General features: G+C 44.3%; 1 non-coding gene and 1 pseudogene across 1 annotated transcript; both read right to left on the bottom strand.

Moving 5' to 3' along the window:
• Positions 1-274: 274 nt before the first annotated feature.
• LOC105856633 (NHP2-like protein 1 pseudogene) lies at positions 275-807 on the bottom strand (annotated as a pseudogene).
• A 15,542-nt stretch (positions 808-16,349) lies between these two features.
• LOC142874647 (U6 spliceosomal RNA) lies at positions 16,350-16,452 on the bottom strand. The gene has a single exon (XR_012922305.1). It is a non-coding gene; the product is annotated as a U6 spliceosomal RNA (small nuclear RNA).
• Positions 16,453-18,494: the final 2,042 nt, after the last annotated feature.

Here is an 18,494-nt window from a genome sequence, read left to right as displayed (position 1 = left end):
ATTCTGCACACAGTAGGAAGCTAGCAGATGAGAGCTGGAACCATCTCTATCCTGGCTCCGTCAGGTTTCTCCGGGCTCTTCCTGCCTTTGAATGGTGCCACCACTCTGCTTCCATCTGTTCTGAGCATCAGTTCATTTATCAAAAGGGAGGATAAAAAAATGAGGGATGGCAAAGAGAATGTAGAAGGGCTTAGGAGGGGGAAAACAACTCTGTAAAACAGAACAAAAACAATACAAAACTCCACAAACCAAAATGTAGTACCACAATATTTTATAACAATAGAAAGTAGCTGAAAATACTACATGCTAACACAGACAATATGATATACACAACCTCAGGGGGAGGAGTCAACAGGGAGAATGTGGCAGAGGCCACAGGTTTAGACTAAAAGCCTTTCGATGAACTGCTGAATGGACTGGATCTGCTGCTTCAGCTGTGAGCCTTCTTTGATAGTGACAGAACAGGCAATGACAGGCCACAGGGAGGGCCTGCTTGGAGCAGCAAACAAACACGTAGGGTACATTCTTGTCTTCACACAGCAGTGGGAGGTGCAGAATGATCTCCAGCAGCTCAGCATCTGCAACCATCAGTATGAACTCAGGGATGCCCCTGTTGAGGGTTTTGGTGGCCTCATTGGCTCCTTTCCGAAGATGCTTGTAGTTACATGACTGCTGAATGAGATCCAACAGTTTCTTGGTGAGGTAGGCATCAGCAAGGGGATAGGCCTTCGAATTTACATCAGCCTCAGTTATGGCTGGGGTTCCGCAGGCTCGCCACTCCTCAAGGAGCACAGCCGGGGTCAGGCAGCATTAATCTGTTTTTTGATGGCTTAATTTTTTTTTTTTTTTGAGACAGAATCTCGATTTGTTGCCCAGGCTAGAGTGAGTGACGTGGGATCAACCTAGCTCACAGCAACCTCAAACTCCTGGGCTCAAGCGATCCTCCTGCCTCAGCCTCAGCCTCCCAAGTAGCTGAGACTACAGGCATGCACCACCATGCCCGGCTAATTTTTTGTATATATCTTTAGTTGGCCAATTAATTTATTTCTATTTATAGTAGAGACGGGGTCTCGTTCTTGCTCAGGCTGGTTTCGAACTCCTGAACTCGAGCAATCTGCCGGCCTCGGCCTCCCAGAGAGCTAGGACTACAGGCGTGAGCCTGATGGCTTAATTTGTGAGTCCCCAATCAATGATCCTAAGAGGATAGGGAAAACTTTTTTTTCTTCTCTACATAATGAACCTAGGGTTTTAATGTTTTACTAAAGTAAAATTTTAAAAAACTTTGGCTTTTTTTCCTCTATTGTGATGAATATAGTTTGTACACAAGGCAAAATTAGGATATATCAGGGGCATAGTATATTTTATTCCATACAAGAATTTGTAGGGTTTTTAGTTTTTTGTTTATTTAGAGATAAGGTCTCACTCTCTTGCCCAGGCTGGATTGCAGTGGTGCAATCATAGCTCACTGAAACCTTGAACTCTCAGGCTCAAGCAATCCTCTTGCTTCAGGCTCCCAAGTAGCTAGGACTACAGGCACACACCACCATGCCTGGCTAATTTTTAAATTTTTTGTGGAAATGAGGTTTTGCTATTTTGACCAGGCTGGTCTTGAGTTCCTGGCCTCAAGCAATCCTCCTGCTTCTAAAAGTGTCGGGATTACAGGTATGAGCCAACATGACCGGCCCCATGCAGAAATTTGGAAAGCCATGCAGAAGAGAGTATTTGTGAAGAGAAATGTAAAATAGGCCAGGCGCAATGGCTCACTCCTGTAATCCTAGCACTCTAGGAGGCCAAGGTGGGTGGATTGCTCGAGCTTAGGAGTTTGAAACCAGCTCTCGCAAGAGCGAGACCCCGTCTCTACTACAAATAGAAAGAAATTAATTGGCCAACTAATATATATAGAAAAAATTAGCCGGGCATGGTGGCGCATGCCTGTAATCCCAGCTACTTGGGAGGCTGAGGCAGAAGGATTGCTTAAGCCCATGAGTTCGAGGTTGCTGTGAGCTAGGCTGACGCCACGGCACTCACTCTAGCCTGGGCAACAAATCGAGACTCTGTCTCAAAAAAAAAAAAAAAAGAAATGTAAAATAGATTTAAAAATTAAAAATATCTTTTAAAAAAAACCCATCTCTACTAAAAATAGAAAGAAATTAATTGGCCAACTAAAAATATATAGAAAAAATGAGCTGGGCATGGTGGCACATGCCTATAGTCCCAGTTACTCGGGAGGCTGAGGCAGAAGGATTGCTTGAGCCCAGGAGTTTGAGGTTGCTGTGAGCAAGGCTGATGCCATGGCACTCTAGCCAGGGCAACAGAGTGAGACTGTCTCAAAAAAAAAGTAAATAAATAAAAGAATCTGGAAAGCCAGATGTCATAGTGAGACTGCAGGCAAGTGCCACCATGCTTGGCTAATTTTTCTTATTTTTTGTAGAGACATGGTCTCACTGTGTTACCCAGGCTGCTCTCAAATTCCTGTCCTCAAGAGATCCTCCTGCCTTGGCCTCTCAAAGAGCTGGGATTATAGGTGAGAGCCACTGTGCCCATCCAAAAATAATATCAATTAAAAAAAGAAATATTCAATGGATTGTAATAAGGCTTAAATTAGATAATGATTTTAAAGAGTCTAGCACATTTAAAATACAGATAGAATGATTTTTCTTTCTTTTACCCTTTCTCCAACAAAAACTATAGATAACATTTACCAACAATAAAGATGGACAGGATAACTTAAGTATATTTTTAATTGCTATTTTGTCTGTTTATTTTGGAATTATTTCCTTTAGAAATATTCACATGAGGATGCAAAGTCCTGTTTTGGCAGTATTACATTTATGTGATTAAAACAAAATAATAAACATAATTCTTTTCTAAAATTGTGTTTCTTTTGGTAGTCAAATTATCTTAAAAATCTGGTACATAACAATAAAACATCAATAAAAACAGTGCTTGGGATAAAAAGTTCAGGATTAGTATGGCAGGACATATTCCCAGGAAAAAACACTAGATGGCACCTTTTAGACAAGATTTTTTAAGTCATTGACCCATTTTTCCCTCCTGACAAAATGCAAGCCAAGTTCTTTCCCCCGCCCCACTCCCCATTCACCCCCGCCCTCCACCCCCAGAACCCTGCTTCCCCAGGAATGCTCCCACTGGTCCCTCAGGGTAGCAGTTGAAATATGAAAGTTACCAGGGACTAAACTAGAAAATAACTGCTACATAACTGTCATAGTGTAAGGTACAATTTCTGACATGTTCGTGTTTGGGTGGCACAGCACAAATGAAATCTTATCAAGAGGCATTTTACCATCTTATACTGGAATAAGCAGGGAAAGGAGACAAACTAATTTGAGTGTGTAGGAAGAAAAAGCAATATCTTTTCCTGGCCTATCACAAGGTTCATAGCAAGGTTCTGGGGAGAGAAGATTAAATAAAAAACAGATAAACAAAAATCTAATCAGCAATTCTATTATATCTTATTTTCCTTTTAAAAGAATAAACACAAAAAGATTTCATCTTTGTGGTGGTGAAACATGGAGAGAAGGGAAGTTTTCTGCATCAGTTCCAAAGACCTCATTAGTTCATCGTAACAGCAAGTTTTTTCAGCCTTTGCTTTCTTTTCTTCTTATTCTACTTTTTCAAAAATCTCTACTCCCTTGGGCGGATCGTTTGAGCTCAGGAGTTCAAAACCAGCCTGAACAAGAGCGAGATCCCGTCTCTTAAAAAATTAAAAAAAAAAAAAAAAGATGTGTACTCCCTGCCTATTTTCTTTTCATTCCTGCCTTCAATAAGTATTTACTAAGTGTTTACAGTGTACAGCTTAGTACATGTGTCAGTCTGTGGCTGAGGGTGGGAGGTTAGAAAATATATTTGGACCAGGTCAACCCTCTACCCTTCAGACTGCTGCAGTATCACGGGGGAAATAAGGAGCTACATAACTGTCATAGTGTAAGGTACAATTTCTGACATGTTCGTGTTTGGGTGGCACAGCACAAATGAAATCTTATCAAGAGGCATTTTACCATCTTATACTGGAATAAGCAGGGAAAGGAGACAAACTAATTTGAGTGTGTAGGAAGAAAAAGCAATATCTTTTCCTGGCCTATCACAAGGTTCATAGCTATGAGTGCTGTAGCAGAAGACATGGAAGGCAGAGGCGGGAGGATTGCTTGAGCCAGGAGTTTGAGACCAACCTGAGCACTAGTGTGACCCCATCTCAAAAGCAAAAAAAAATAAGAGAAAAGCATACAAATTTATTTAAAGTGAGCTTTACATGATGACGAGCCTTCATAAGAAATGAAAACCCAAAGAAATAGAAAAATCTGTGTATTTTTATGCTTGGGTTTGATGAAAAGTGGACAGTCATGCAAAAGTATGATTGAGCAAAGAGGGTATGATCCACTGGTAACAAACAAGGGTGGAGGAGGGATTTATAGGCCTGTTCATTCAGATTCTTCTTGGCATCCTTGTGTGGCACTCCTTCCTTCCTGGTATAGGGCAGGACACTTGTCACATGAAGGTCTTCAGGGAAGAAGGAGGAGAGGTCAGAAAATGACCTTGCTAGATTTTTATGGCCTGCTTCAGAGATGGGTGAGGGAGAGGTGACAGTAGCCTTCCTGCTTCTGCTATTTACTCAATTTCCAAGGTGCCATATTTTGCAATAGTATTTTACAGTTTGACAAGCAGCATAATGGCTGCTTTATAAAGCCTGTACTGTATTCGGTAGTTTTTACTCATTTTTGAGATCAGGAATCTGCATTTTATGAAGACTGACTAAAGGCCCAAAGTCACACAATTAGAGGATGGCAGAATCTGAAATTTTTTGTTGTTTTGTTCTGGAAACAGAGTCTCACTCTATAGCCCTGAATAGATTATAGTGGCATCATCATAGCTCACTGCAGACTCAAATTCCTGGCCTCAAGTAGTCCTCCTGCCTCAGCCTCCCAAGTAGCTGAGATTACAGGTGTGTGCTACCATGCCTGGATAACTTTTCTATTTTTTGTAAAGATGGGGTCTCACTGTTGCTCAGGCTGGTCTGGAACTCATGAGCTCAAGCAATCCTCCTGCCTCGGCCTCCCAGAGCACTAGGATTACAGATGTGAACCACCGTGCCCAGCCCAGAATTAGGAATTGAAAGTAGGCTAACTGCCTCCTAAAGAAGCACTATGAGTGAGATATTAATGTTCTTTGTTTTTATTTTTTTAACGGTTTATTTTTTTCACAATATCAGAGTCTTATGTGTTTGTTGTAGGATGCAGAGTTTTGATAAGCCAGAAAAGAAGGGGAATGCCCACCTAGGCTCAGCATGAGAACAGGGGGCTAGAGGTGGGCAAGCATGGCTGGCATGCATCTGACAGCAGTAAGGAAGGGTGAAGGAGGCTAGTTGCTACATTCCCAGACCTAGCATTGCCTTTATTAAGGGGAATAAAAGAGAGATCATTGAAAGCTGCAAAGAGAACAAAGCTCTCTTAATATACCCGACTTAGTTGAATTTTGAGGTTTTGCCACTTGACCTGAGGGCTCTGCCCCAGCTGAGTTACTGTACTGTGCTTTTCCTGCTGTCTCCTGAGTTTTTAATGCACCAACAGAACTCATAGAGAGAAACATTGCAAGCCCTGCATGCACGTCTCACACATTTAAATAGTTTCTCTTGAGATTGGCTACGAGGAGAGGACCCAGGCTGTGTTAGGAGTGAGGCCTGTGTGTCTCCATCACCCATCTCTTGCCCACACTCCTACCTACTGTACCTGACCAGAGCCATCATGCCTCACCGCCACGACCACCATCAAAGAAATCAGTGCAGCAGTCTTGAGGAAGGCCTTCAGGCCCAAAGAGAGTCTCAGAGCCTGGTAGGTGCACAGGTTCCTGGGGCTTAGGAGGAGAGGGCGGCTGCCTCCTCTACTGTGATCCCGGGCACCCTGCAGGAGGCTGCTGCTGCTGCAACACCGAGTCCTCCCAGTAGTCCTCAGGGAGCCTCCTCCTCCCCCACTGGCCTGGCCTCCAATCCAGGGCACCACCTCAATGAAGGCTCCATCAGCAAAGAAGAGGAGGGGCCAAGCACCTCCCTGAACCCGGCAGTCCCGGCGTCCATGCTGCAAGAGGCACTAGAAGGGAAATTATCTGATTTGATTCATTTCTTGCTCCTCAAGTACGGCTTCAAGGAGCCAATAACCAAGGCAGAAATGCTGAATGTTGTCATCAAAGATTACCAAGACCACTTCCCTGTGATCTTCAGCGAAGCTTCCAAGTGCATGCAGATTGTCTTTGGCATCAATGTGAAGGAAGTGGATCCTGCCAGCCACTCCTATGTTCTGGTCACCACCCTAGGCCTCACATACTATGAGGAGCTGAATGATGACCAGTGCTTTCCCAAGGTCGGTCTCCTGGTCATCACATTGGGCTTAATCTTTTTGGAGGGTGACTGCGCCCAGGAGGACATCTGGGATGCCCTGAGTGTGATGGGCGTGCATGCTGGTAGGGAGCATTATATCTACCAGGAGCCCGGGAAGCTCATCACCCAGGATTGAGTGCAGGAAGAGTACCTGGAGTACTGGCAGGTGCCCGACAGTGATCCTGCATGTTATGAGTTCCTGTAGGGTCCGAGGGCCCATGCTGAAACCAGAAAGATGAAAGTCCTGGAGTATGTGCTCCGGGTCGATCAATGGGAGTGATCCCAGATCCTTCCCACTCCTGTATGAAGAGTCTGTGAGAGATGAGGAAGAGGAGGTGTGAGCAGGAGTTGCAGCCAGGAAGAGAGTAAGTGTGCATCCAGGTCCTCTTCCAGCAGCTCCTCCTGTCCCATGAAAAATGAGTCCTTTCTTTACTCTTTATTTGAAGAGAGCAGTCAGTATTTTAAATAGTGGAGGGTCCGAGTAGCTTGGGGAAACCACAAGTGCATAACCTTTTTGTGCTCCTGTTAAATTTGGGGGTTTTGGAAATTGATCTTTTTCTTTTGAAATTTTTCAATTTTGTTTTCTCATAGATTCAATTAGCTTCAGCATCTAATCTGGTGAATGATATTGAGCACACATGTAATTTTGCTTATCAAAAGCAAGAGTTTGCTATTTTCTAAAACAAATGGGGAAACCTTCCCTTTCAGGTTGTTGTTTGGAACAAGGTGAAATTGGAATTTCATTGGAATAGGAATTTTCTTGGAAATGTGAAAGAACATTGCATTTAAATATATGGAGTTATGAAATAGAGAAATAAAATTTAGAGACAGTTAAAAAAATAGTTTCTCTCATTTCATCACAGACTTAATGAGCTCCTGCTATGTGGTTGACATTAAGCTGTAGGTTGTGAGAGCAAGATGAATCAAATCAGGCCTTGCCTTAAGTATCTTTATGTCTTGTTTGGGCTCTGTCTTCAAAATTCCTGTTAAATCCTGAGCTCCTTGATGGCAGAGACTACGTTATTGTAGTCTAAAAACATAGACTTTGTTGTCAAGAAGACTTGGACTTGAGTTTTATCCCTAACTTTACTGTATCCTTAGGTACAGAGCAACTTCTTTGAGTCTCAGTCTTCTAATGAGTATAATGGGAATAATACTTAAACTTTCCTGTTGGGATGATTTTGAGCATTTAATAAGTCACAGCTTCTGGTGCTCAAAACAGTGCCTCGTACACAGTAAGCTCCCAATATATTGTAGCAAACAAGAGGGTATGGGCAGAGCCAGAACTGGCTCTTAATATTAAAGGAGCACAGGTTTACAGACAGCAACTTTGTGATAACATAGCCTCATGGGGTTTGGAGTGGTTCAGTCAATATATAGGCCCTAATGTCCTAAATGTAGGCTCCCAAGCTTAAGATACCATCAGAATCATCCCTCATGTCTCTAGAATGTGTCCAGTTGTCTACACACCTTGATATTTCATTAATGCCGGATCCCTAGGGACCTTGAGGTTCTGACATTTTCAAACAGGCTTCTACCAAGTTGAGTTGGTTGACACAGAAAACGAGGAACAATATTCTGAATAACAAGTCATTTAAGTGGTCAGGCGCGTTGGGTCACGCCTGTAATCCCTGCACTCTGGGAGGCTGAGGCAGGTGGATCCCTCAAGGTCAGAAGTTCGAAACAAGCCTGAGCAAGAGCCAGACCCTGTCTCTACTAAAAATAGAAATTAATTGGCCAACTAAAAATATATAGAAAAAATTCGCCCAGCATGGTGGCGCATGCTTGTAGTCCCAGCTACTCCAAAGGCTGAGGCAGAAGGATCGCTTGAGTCCCGGAGTTTGAAGTTGCTGTGAGCTAGGCTGACGACACGGCACTCTAGCCCGGACAACAGAGTGAGACTCTGTCTGAAAAAAAATCGGGGTCAAGTCCAAGTCCATTTACATTTTATGTACTCTTAAGGAACACGGGCAGATCCAGCACCAGCGGAAGGTCGCCTTTCAGTTTAGCCTGGGGAGATGTAGGAGCTTCCAAGGAAAAAGGTAGCGGTATAGGCCCAGAAACCCTTTCTTAACGGATGCGGAAGACGTAGCTGTTTTCGTAAACACGAGCATGAACTCGCGGAACGCCGAGAGCGTCTGGCACGGAGCTCACCTCAGAGCAAGCCCAAACCGAGATGTGACCGTTACAAGACCGCACAACGCGTCACGCCCACGCGCGGCCCCCATTCCAGCTCCGGCTCTCGCGAGAGCTCCTAACCCTAGTTTCCCGGCGCGTGGTCCCTGCTAGTGGCACCCTTCCTCCCACCTTTTGGGTGACGCTCGCGATAGCTGCAGTAGATGAGGGCGAACACCGTCTCCCCTAGAGCCCGAGAAGAGCAGACGGCCGAGAGTGTGTCCCCGCCCCGGGGAGGAGGAAGAGGTGGAAATGGGATTTGGGAGAATCCGGGAGGCAGTGGCGTGCTGCGCATGCGCCAAGGAAGCGGCGCTAGACAGGTGCAGAGGGTGAGCCCTGAAGGCGCAGTCCCCACGGAGTCTGCTGCGCCCCCGCGCAAACTCGCGCGCGACGCGGCAGTCGCGGGCCCCGTTCCGTGGAGAGCGGTGGGCGACTTTCGTAGCATGAAGTGAGTCACGTGAGCCTCTGAGAGACTCCAGGCAGGTCCCGTTCCCTCCAGGGGCGCCTAAACTGGAGCGCTGTCCGCCCGCATCTTCTTGCTCCGCAGGGATGGGGACGTCCCTGCCTCCTTCGTCACAGACAAAAGAGATGTTTGAGCGGGCGGGAAAAGCAGGCGCAGGCGCTGTCCCGTAGCCCACACGGTTTCCCTCAGCCCTGTGGCCGGAGACCTCTGCAGTCTCCGTCCCCTAGTGGAGAAGTCGTAGGAGGGACTTCTCTTTACCCACGTGCAGGGGAGCAGAACATCTGAATAGTTTAGTCACAAATGGAAAGAGTAGACCGAGGTCTTCCCACAAAAAAGACTCCAGGGTACCATGGACTCCCTGGCATGTTCAAACAGATGTACAAGGAAAACATAATTCCAACGTTAATCAAATACTTACAGGAAAAAAAGCGGGGAGGGACATGAAAGTAGAGAACATGGCCGGGTGCAGTGACGCATGCCTGTAATCCTAACACTCTGGGAGGCCCAGGAGGGAGGATCCCTTAAGGTCAAAAGTTGACCTGAGCAAGAGCGAGACCCTGTCTCCACTAAAAATAGAAAAAATTAGCTGGGCATTGTGGTGTGCGCCTGTAGTCCCAGCTACTGGGGAGGCTGAGGCAGGAGAATCTTGAGACCAGGAGTTTGAGGTTGCTGTGAGTGAGGCTGATGCCAGGGCCCTCCATTCAGGGCAACAGAGTGAGACTTTGTATCAAAAAAAAGGAAGGAAGGAAGGAAGGGAGGGAGGGAGGGAGGGAGGGAGGGAGGGAGGGAGGGAGGGAGGGAAAAGAAAAGAAAGTAAAGAACACTTTTCAACTTTTTATGACGCTTAGCATGCCCCTCATAGGAATACCTAACAAGAACAGCAAATTGAAGGAAAATTATGTGCCAGATTTGCTCATGACTGTAGATGAAAAATATATCTGTAAGCAAAATAGTGGCGATATCTACTTTTGTATAAAAGGAATAATACTTTATGAGCAAGTTAGGTTGTGGGTTTTTTTATGTTATTCTTTTTTTAAATTATTAAATTTTAAATTAAATGAATTCCATCACACTTCTGTCTACAAATGTTTTTCTTTTTTAGACAGGGTTTTGCTCTGTTGCCCAGGGTAGAATGCAGTAGTGTGATGTAGTTCACTGTAGCCTCAAACTCCTGGACTCAAGCATACTAACAGCAGCTGCCACGCAGGCCTCACTAGCCACGTTGTGGGCATGGCACACATAGACCTCCGCACTGGTGGGCAGCGCACCACTCAGCTGCAAGCGGTACTTGGAGCCATGTCTCGGGAAGCTCAGGTGCTTTGCAGCAGCCAGCTGCTGCGCGCCCTCTCCCACACAATGGGTGGTGGCTTCCCCAGGACCATGCATTTGGGCTAGGCCTCTGCACCACTTACTACCTACACAGGCCACGGGAAGCCTAGGAAGCACGCGGGTGGGGGCCCCCCCTGATTCCCCCAGCCCACCTTCAACGTAGTGGCCGCAGAAGGCCCGCAGCAGCGTGGGGGAAGGACGGGCAGCGGGTGCGCTGAGGCCGGGAGCAGCTGCAATTCCCGGTCAGGATCCGCGTGGGGGCGAGGCACGCGGACCTCCCGCAGGGGCCACATCAACGGGAGCTTGAGCAGGGCTTGAGCCCGCGTTTTTCCGTGGATCGCTCCAGCTGCAGCGGGCACCGGGGAAGACCTGTCGTGCACATGCCTGGCGGGGGCTGTGGGTTTGTGGGTGCTCCCTCCCTGCCCCCACTCTTTCTCCCTCGCCAAGTAGTGGCTGCCCAGTCCCTGCTCCCGCCAAGGAATCTAAGACAAAGTACTGTACTATCTCACCCACTGCCAGTAGAGGTCTCTGGTGCACCATCAACTTTATCCCAGGCCCTTATGCAATCAATCGTACACATGGCATCTCGTCCTATTCACCTGATCTTTGGCAACGTAATTCCAGTTGTAAGACGGTATAATAATTCAAGGTTTCATTGAACAGCCACTTCTGCTCACACTCCAGCAGTTTCATTGGATTACAATGACATCATTCTCTTTGAAACATAGACTTTATAGCTATAAGCTTGGCCATTCAGCCAAAATTTTTCCCAAGGGACTTTTAGATGGAGTTTTCTTATGTTGCAACAAAACTCACAGAATAAACACAGACACCACATTAAATTCCCATCACAAAATGCCAGGGCCTGTCAAGCAAATGGGAATACAGAGGGGACAAATGCTACCCCAAATGATGCCTCCAATGGTGCTTCACAAATGCCCTGCTATATGGCTCCAAACAGATGCCCTGCTACAGGGCCAGGAGGTTCAAAACCTTCCCCAAATGGTGACATAGTCCCCCAGTTCCCTTGAAACCCCAAATGAGGTCCAAATTCAAACCATTTTCCCTAGTTCCACTCAATCTCTTAACTTCCACCTCCAAATGGCACCTCCAAACAAATAACCCAGAGAAAGGTCTGAAACAAACACACACACACACACACATACACCCCGCAGTGGGGGGAATCAGGGTCTCAGCATGCATACCATGTCACAACCATTCACAAATCTGTTTCCTTCTTGACAAGTCTCAGATTGGTTGGAGCTGCGTCAAATTCAGAAAAGGAGAGATGGCAGCTCCCCAAAGCTAAACAGGTTCTGGCAGCTACTGGGAGAATCCCTTTCTCTCTTTACCCAAAAAAAGGCGATGCTCCTACCCATGGCTTGTCCAGGGGCTGCTCCCTGTCTCTCCAGCAGTCTCAGGGTGCTGTCCCACCAGGGAGCTGATGGGTCCACCCAGGGACACCAAATTCTGTCACCAAAAGCTTGGCACTTGTCACCGAGGCCACATCAGAAGAATGAGGACAAGTAGTTGAGGAAAAGGAAAAAGAGATTTATTATTAATAATTTGTCTGCAAATGAGAAAGATGTCAGACTCACATCTTAAAGTACCAATTCCTAATCATAAGCATAAATACAGTGCTTTTAAAGAGAGGTTTCAGCTTCAGGCAATTGCTATACTGTCCCATCTCAGATGAAGACAACCTTGTGACTTCTGCCCCAACCTCCACCTGCCTGGTCCCAGCCCACCACCCAGACAGTTCCACTGAGCCATCTTCTATAGTATAAGAACTAAGAAGGCTGGGTGCGGTGGCTCACGCCTGTAATCCTAGCACTCTGGGAGGCCGAGGTGGGTAGATTGCTCAAGGTCAGGTGTTCAAAACCAGCCTGAGCAAGAGCGAGACTCCGTGTCTACTAAAAATAGAAAGAAATTAATTGGCCAACTAAAAATATATAGAAAAAAATTAACCGGGCATGGTGGTGCATGCCTGTAGTCTCAGCTACTCGGGAGGCTGAGGCAGGAGGATTGCTTGAGCTCCAGAGTTCGAGGTTGCTGTGAGCTAAGCTGATGCCATGGCACTCTAGCCCAGGCAACAAAAGTGAGACTCTGTCTCAAAAAAAAAAAAAAAAAAAAAGAACAAAGGACATTCCCCTGCCCCTTGTGACCACTGGCCTGAGGCAGAGATACAGGTTTGAGTTCTCCAAAAGGAGTGGGGAATGGTTTAAAGAGACAGAAAACATGTTTGCCATTTTTTTCAAGCCATTCCCTCTGTTACATTGCTGGGAGAATGGGAGAAGCTGCCTCAAATCCAACTCCGGACTAAGGGATATCATGGGCTTTTAATAGAGGGGCCATGTCCGTACCACCAGGCCCAGCTAATTTTTTTCTATTTTTAGTAGAGATGGAGTGTCTGGTCTTGAAGTCCTTGTCTCAACTGACCCTCCTGCCTTGGGTTCCCAAAGTGCTGCAATTACAGGCATAAGCCTCCACACGCAGCCAAAACATGGCACTTTGACATGTTGAACTAAAGAAAAAGGCTCAAGTTCTCTCTGAGCTTCCCTCATTCCTCCCTGCCCTCACTGTTCTTATATCTCTCCCAAAGTACAGGATGAAATTATTCTCTGAAGTCCCTTATCTGCCTAAAATTCAGACCTATCAAAGTAGAGAACAATTACCTCTGCTCCCTTCCCTCAGTTTACATTAGTTGAACTCTTATCACAGGAAGAAACACTGAAGTCTGTCAACACACCTGGACAGACTTTTGTCACAAACCATTGGCTCTGTGGGCCCAACAGACTTTGTCTCAGGGCATGGCGTGTTCTTCAATCCCATTGAATTCCTCTAAAGATAATTTACTGCACCCCATAAAAATCATTCATGTCCCCAACTCCCTTCCCCTAAGAAGACAGATGTATCCCCAATGCATGGAGAGTAATCACTCTGTAATTCTCCCCTTGTGCATGTTAATACATTATTATTCCGTTTCTCTCATTAATCTGCATTTTTCAAGCTGATTTTTCAGTGAAACTTTACAGGGCAAAGGGGCAGGTTTTTGCTTGGCCCCTACACCTCCTGGAGTCTGGCCCTCACCACTGTCACCAGCATCCCCTTTGTGACCCTGACACTCTCCTTCCTTTGGATTTAGGCCTATGTATTAATAGTTTCAGCCTCTGAGGCCAAGCCAGAGTGCCTCCTCTACCCTGATTAGATAAAATTTTGTTCCCTGGTTAATAGCTACCAGTTATTGAACATCTACTCTAAGCCACATACTTTTCTCTGCATGGAAGTCATCTTATCTCATTTAATCCTTCTAACAACTTTGAGGAAGATGCATTAAACTGGTCATTTCTAAAGACGAGAAAGTGTGGAGAGAAGAGGGACAAGGAATTTAAGTTAACAATTCCTGTAGTTGGTAGATCTGAGGTTCCAACACTGATCCACCCCACTCCACAACCCCAACTTCACAGGATACTAAGTCCAGTTTAGTCTCTGCTTCACCTCAGAGTCTTATGTCTGCCTGTGTTTGCAAGCCTGTTTGGAAATATTACTTGGCTTTCTGATAGTTTCCTTTGCTTAAGCATTCAGCTTGTGCTGTGGTTTGAATGTGTCCCTCAAAGTTCATGTGTTGGAAAGTTCTTTTTTTCTTTTTCTTTTTCTTTTTTTTTGAAATCTGCAATCAATGTGTTGGAAAGTTAATCCCCAATGTAACAGTGTTGAGAGGTGGTACTTTTAAAAGTTCATTACATCATGAAGGCTGTGCCCTCCAGTAATGGATTAATGCCATTACTGAGGGGGTGGGTTAGTTATCTTAGCAGTGGGTTTCTATTTTTTTTTTTTTTTTTTGAGACAGAGTCTCATCTTTCTTTCCAGTTCTAAATTAGAGTGAAAAAATAAATAAATAAATAAAAAGAGACAGTCTCGCTTTTTTGTTGCCCAGGCTAGAGTGAGTGCCACGGCATCAACCTAGCTCACGGCAACCTCAAACTCCTGGGCTCAAGCAATCCTCCTGCCTCAGCCTCCCGAGTAGCTGGAACTACAGACATGTGCCACAATGCCCAGCTAATTTTTTCTATATATATTAGTCGGTCAATTAATTTTTTTCTATTTATAATAGAGACAGTGTCTTGCTCTTGCTCAGGCTGGTCTCGAACTCCTGACCTCTAGCAATCTGCCCGCCTCGGCCTCCCAGAGTGCTAGGATTACTGGCGTTAGCCACTGCGCCTGGCCAGAAGTAGGTTTCTGATGAAAGAATGAGTTGGACTCTCTTTCTCTCCCTCTCTCTTATCTTTCTGCCTTCTACCATGGGATGACATGGCAACAAGGGTTCACCATCCATGAGGATGCCAAGGAGGGAGGATTGCTGAGGCCAGGAGGTTGGAGACCAACCTAAGCAACATAAGAGACCCTATCTACACACACACACACACACACACACACACACAAATTAGCTGGGCGTGATGGCGTGAGTCTATAGTCTTAGCTACTTGGGAGGCTGACGTGGGAGGATCACTTCAGCCCAGGAGTTAGAGGTTGCAGTAAGATGTGATCACGTCACTACACTCCATCTAGGCAACATCTGTCTCAAAAAACTTGGGGGGAAAAAAACCAGACTAAGGCTAGGTGTGGTAGCTCACACTTGTAATTCTAGCACTCTAGGAGGCCAAGGCGGGAGGATCACTCCAGGTCAGGAGTTCAATTTTTAGTAGACTGTGTCTACTAAATAGAAAGAAATTAGCTGGACAACTAAAAATATGTAGAAAAATTAGCCGAGAATGGTGGCGCATGCCTGTAGTCCCAGCTACTCGGGAGGCTGAGGCAGAAGGATTGTTTGAGCCCAGGAGTTTGAGGTTGCTGTGAACTAGGCTGATGCCACGGCACTCTAGCCGGAGCAACAGAGTGAGACTCTGTCTCCAAAAAAAAAAGAAAAGAAAACCGGACTAAGACAGCTTGTCATTCTTGGACTGCTTCTTTTTTAAAAAATTTTTTTTCTTTCTTTATTTTTTTTTCTATTTTCAGTTAACCAATTAATTTATTTTAAGTAGAGAGACAGGGTCTCGCTCTTGCTCAGGCTGGTCTTGAACTCCTGAGCTCAAACGATCCACCCACCTCGGCCTCCCAGAGAGCTAGGATTACAGGCGTGAGCCACCGCGCCTAGCCTTGGACTGCTTCTTGATTCCTAACTTTGCCATGATGGCACACAGGGAGGGTCAGAGACCCACCACTGAGAAAACAATTTCTGTCAACTTATCTTTAATGCATATGTTGAGGGCAAGAGGATTAATTCTTGGGCAGTTTTACTGCTTAGTCTACTTAGTTATCTTTTATTTTCCCATTAAGTTTCTGCCTGCACTCCTTGCTTTCTTCAACACTCTCTCTTGATAAAAGGCACTTTTTATTTTTTTTAATTTTTTAATTTCAGCATATTATAGGGGTGCAAATGTTAAGGTTACGTATATTGCCCATGCCCCCCTTCCCCCCTTGAGTCAGAGCTTCAAGCGTGACCTAAGGGCACTTTTTGTTTCACTGCTACTTTCCTCTGAATGTTAACACGGAGGTATATGTGAGTTTTGTCTATGCAGTTGTTTACCCTTACATTATCTTGTGTTGATAAAAGTCTGAAATAAACCAAATGTCCATATTGAGTTTAGTTAAATTGGTTAAATAAAATATGGTAATCAATAAAGTAGAATTCAATTAAAACATTTTTAAAAGTTACAGAATAATAATTTTGTCATGGAAAACTGTTAGGAGTATATCTCAGCTTTTTACAAAAAGACAACCATGCTGTATGTTGCTATTTTAAAAATATATACACATACTCGAATATACAGGTCTGTCCAGAAAGTATTCAGCTATGTAATAGGAAAGATGGAGACATTTATTGAAGAAAGTACAAGAAACATTGTACATAGGGCAATGACACCTCAGCCCCTTCGAAGTAGGCACCTTGGGACCTCACACAGTTCTCCCAGCATCTTTTATTATTATTATTATTAAAATATGGAACGCTTCATGAATTTGCATATCACACTTGCGCAGAGGTCATGCTAATCTTCTCTGTATCGTTCCAATTTTAGCATATGTGCTGCCAAAGCAAGAACATCTCCCAGCATCTCTTAACCTAACCTGTGCACATTCAACATTCTCAGTTGTTCTGCTTGTTGCAGGCCTTCCAGAATGTGAATCACTTCCAAGAGATTCTCAACTATCTGAAGTGTTTGTGGCACACTTTCATTTGCACTGCACTAATTGCGTCATCCCCCAAAGCCTTCTGAATCATCCAAATAGGTTTTGTAAAGGAATGTTCAAGCTTAATGCAAAATGTGTTACTTTGCTTGTTGGGTCATTTCGAATGCGACCACACAGTACACATGCTCACTCAATGGCGTTTAGTGCCCCACTGACTACTACAGTGAAGTTGTCACTGTTCACCAATGCTCATTCCAGTCCACTCTCCTTGGCTGCCAGGTTTCATCGATATCGCACAGATGGTTCTCCTTAACAAGGTCTGGATACTTTCAGGACAGACCTCATATACTCAAAACAAATATTAAGACAGATTATTGGACCTTAGAATGATTGGACTTTAGATATTTTTGTTACTTTAAAGTTTTTGTTTCCTTTTCTGCTTAAATAAAAACTTCTCACCATTGAGAGCAAGCTTTTTTAAAAAATTAAATTTTAATTTATATGATGTTCTACAGCATGGCAGCCCGTTGTTTGGTTTCATTTCTCACAAGGATAAGGATGTGGGGTTATTTAGGGAGGGATAGTATTTCATTATTTATTGATAACTTTCCCTTTAAATCACTATCATCTGGTTCAATTCCCACAAAGTTGAATCAAGTTGATTTGTACTTAGCATCTACTGTTCCTTAGATATTTAAAAGTCTTTGTTCAGGTCTCAAGGGTACAATTTATTTCAATGGCATTAATATGCAAAGGGTTTTACATTTATTTAGTGCTCTGATTCTCAAAGAAGGACACCTTACAAATCCATAAGGGTAATTACCAGTTTGTGGGCTATTTCTGGGATTGCCAAAATTTTTTTTTTTTTTTTTTGGCGCCCGAAAGGTGGAAATGAACCACGGGATTGCCAAAATTTAACAGGCACTGGAATATAGATGAGAAATCATGAAGCTTGAAGTTGGTAGACGGGGTACAAACCCTGTGTTCTCTCAATTAGTTTCGAAAAAGAGGACAAGATAAACTGTCTAGGGTTTTTCTCATCTTTACAATGAGGATAGAAATATTAACTTTTTTTTTTTTAGGTGTTGTGGGGAGACCTGAATTAGAGTATGCCCATGTAGCACCTGGTGAATGAAAGGTGCTCAGATAAACAGGTGGGTTCTCCTCACTCTCTCCAATAACAAAGCAGTTAGTTCTCCATATCTGGGTTTCCCATCCTTGGATTTAACCAAGTGTGGATCAAAAATATTTGAAAAAAAAAAAGAAAACCATAAAATATAATAATACAACAATAAAAATAATACAAATTTAAAAACAGTACAGTATAACTATTTACAAAGCATTTACATTGTATTAAGCATTATAAATAATCTAGGAATGATTTAAAGTATTTGGGAGTACATGCATAGGTTATATGCAAATGCTACAGCAGGGGTCCTCAAACTTTTTAAACAGGGGACTAGTTCACTGTCCCTCAGATCATTGGAGGGCTGGACTATAGTTTTATAAAAACTATGAACAAATTCCTATGCACACTGCGCATACCTTATTTTGAAGTAAAAAAACAAACGGGCAAAAACACCTGCATGTGGCCCATGGGCCGTAGTTTGAGGACGCCTGTACTACACCATTTTATATCAGGAAATTGAGCATTTGCAGATTTTGGTATTTGTGAGTGGTCCTGCAACCCTCTGTTGTTGCAACTGCAAGGTGGTTTGGGTCTAGGTCTTGTTACTCGTCTCACAAAGATCCAATTATTGAGAAGATTGCCAAGGAAGAAAGGAATTTTTTAATATGACAGCTTGTTGGAAGAAAGAGAGAAGCTGCCTCAAATCTGTCTCTCCCAGTATCAGAGATTATGAACTTTTTAAGAAGGGGCCACATGCCTTGGGGCAGGTCAAGGGGAATTGTGAGTTTTGGCCTCAGGAAGTCTGCCCTGGAGCCTTCAGA

Source organism: Microcebus murinus, chromosome 12, assembly GCF_040939455.1.
Source record: "Microcebus murinus isolate Inina chromosome 12, M.murinus_Inina_mat1.0, whole genome shotgun sequence".
Taxonomy (NCBI): domain Eukaryota; kingdom Metazoa; phylum Chordata; class Mammalia; order Primates; family Cheirogaleidae; genus Microcebus; species Microcebus murinus.
Note: the sequence above shows the minus strand (reverse complement) of the source record. Positions and strands in the feature narration are given on the sequence as shown.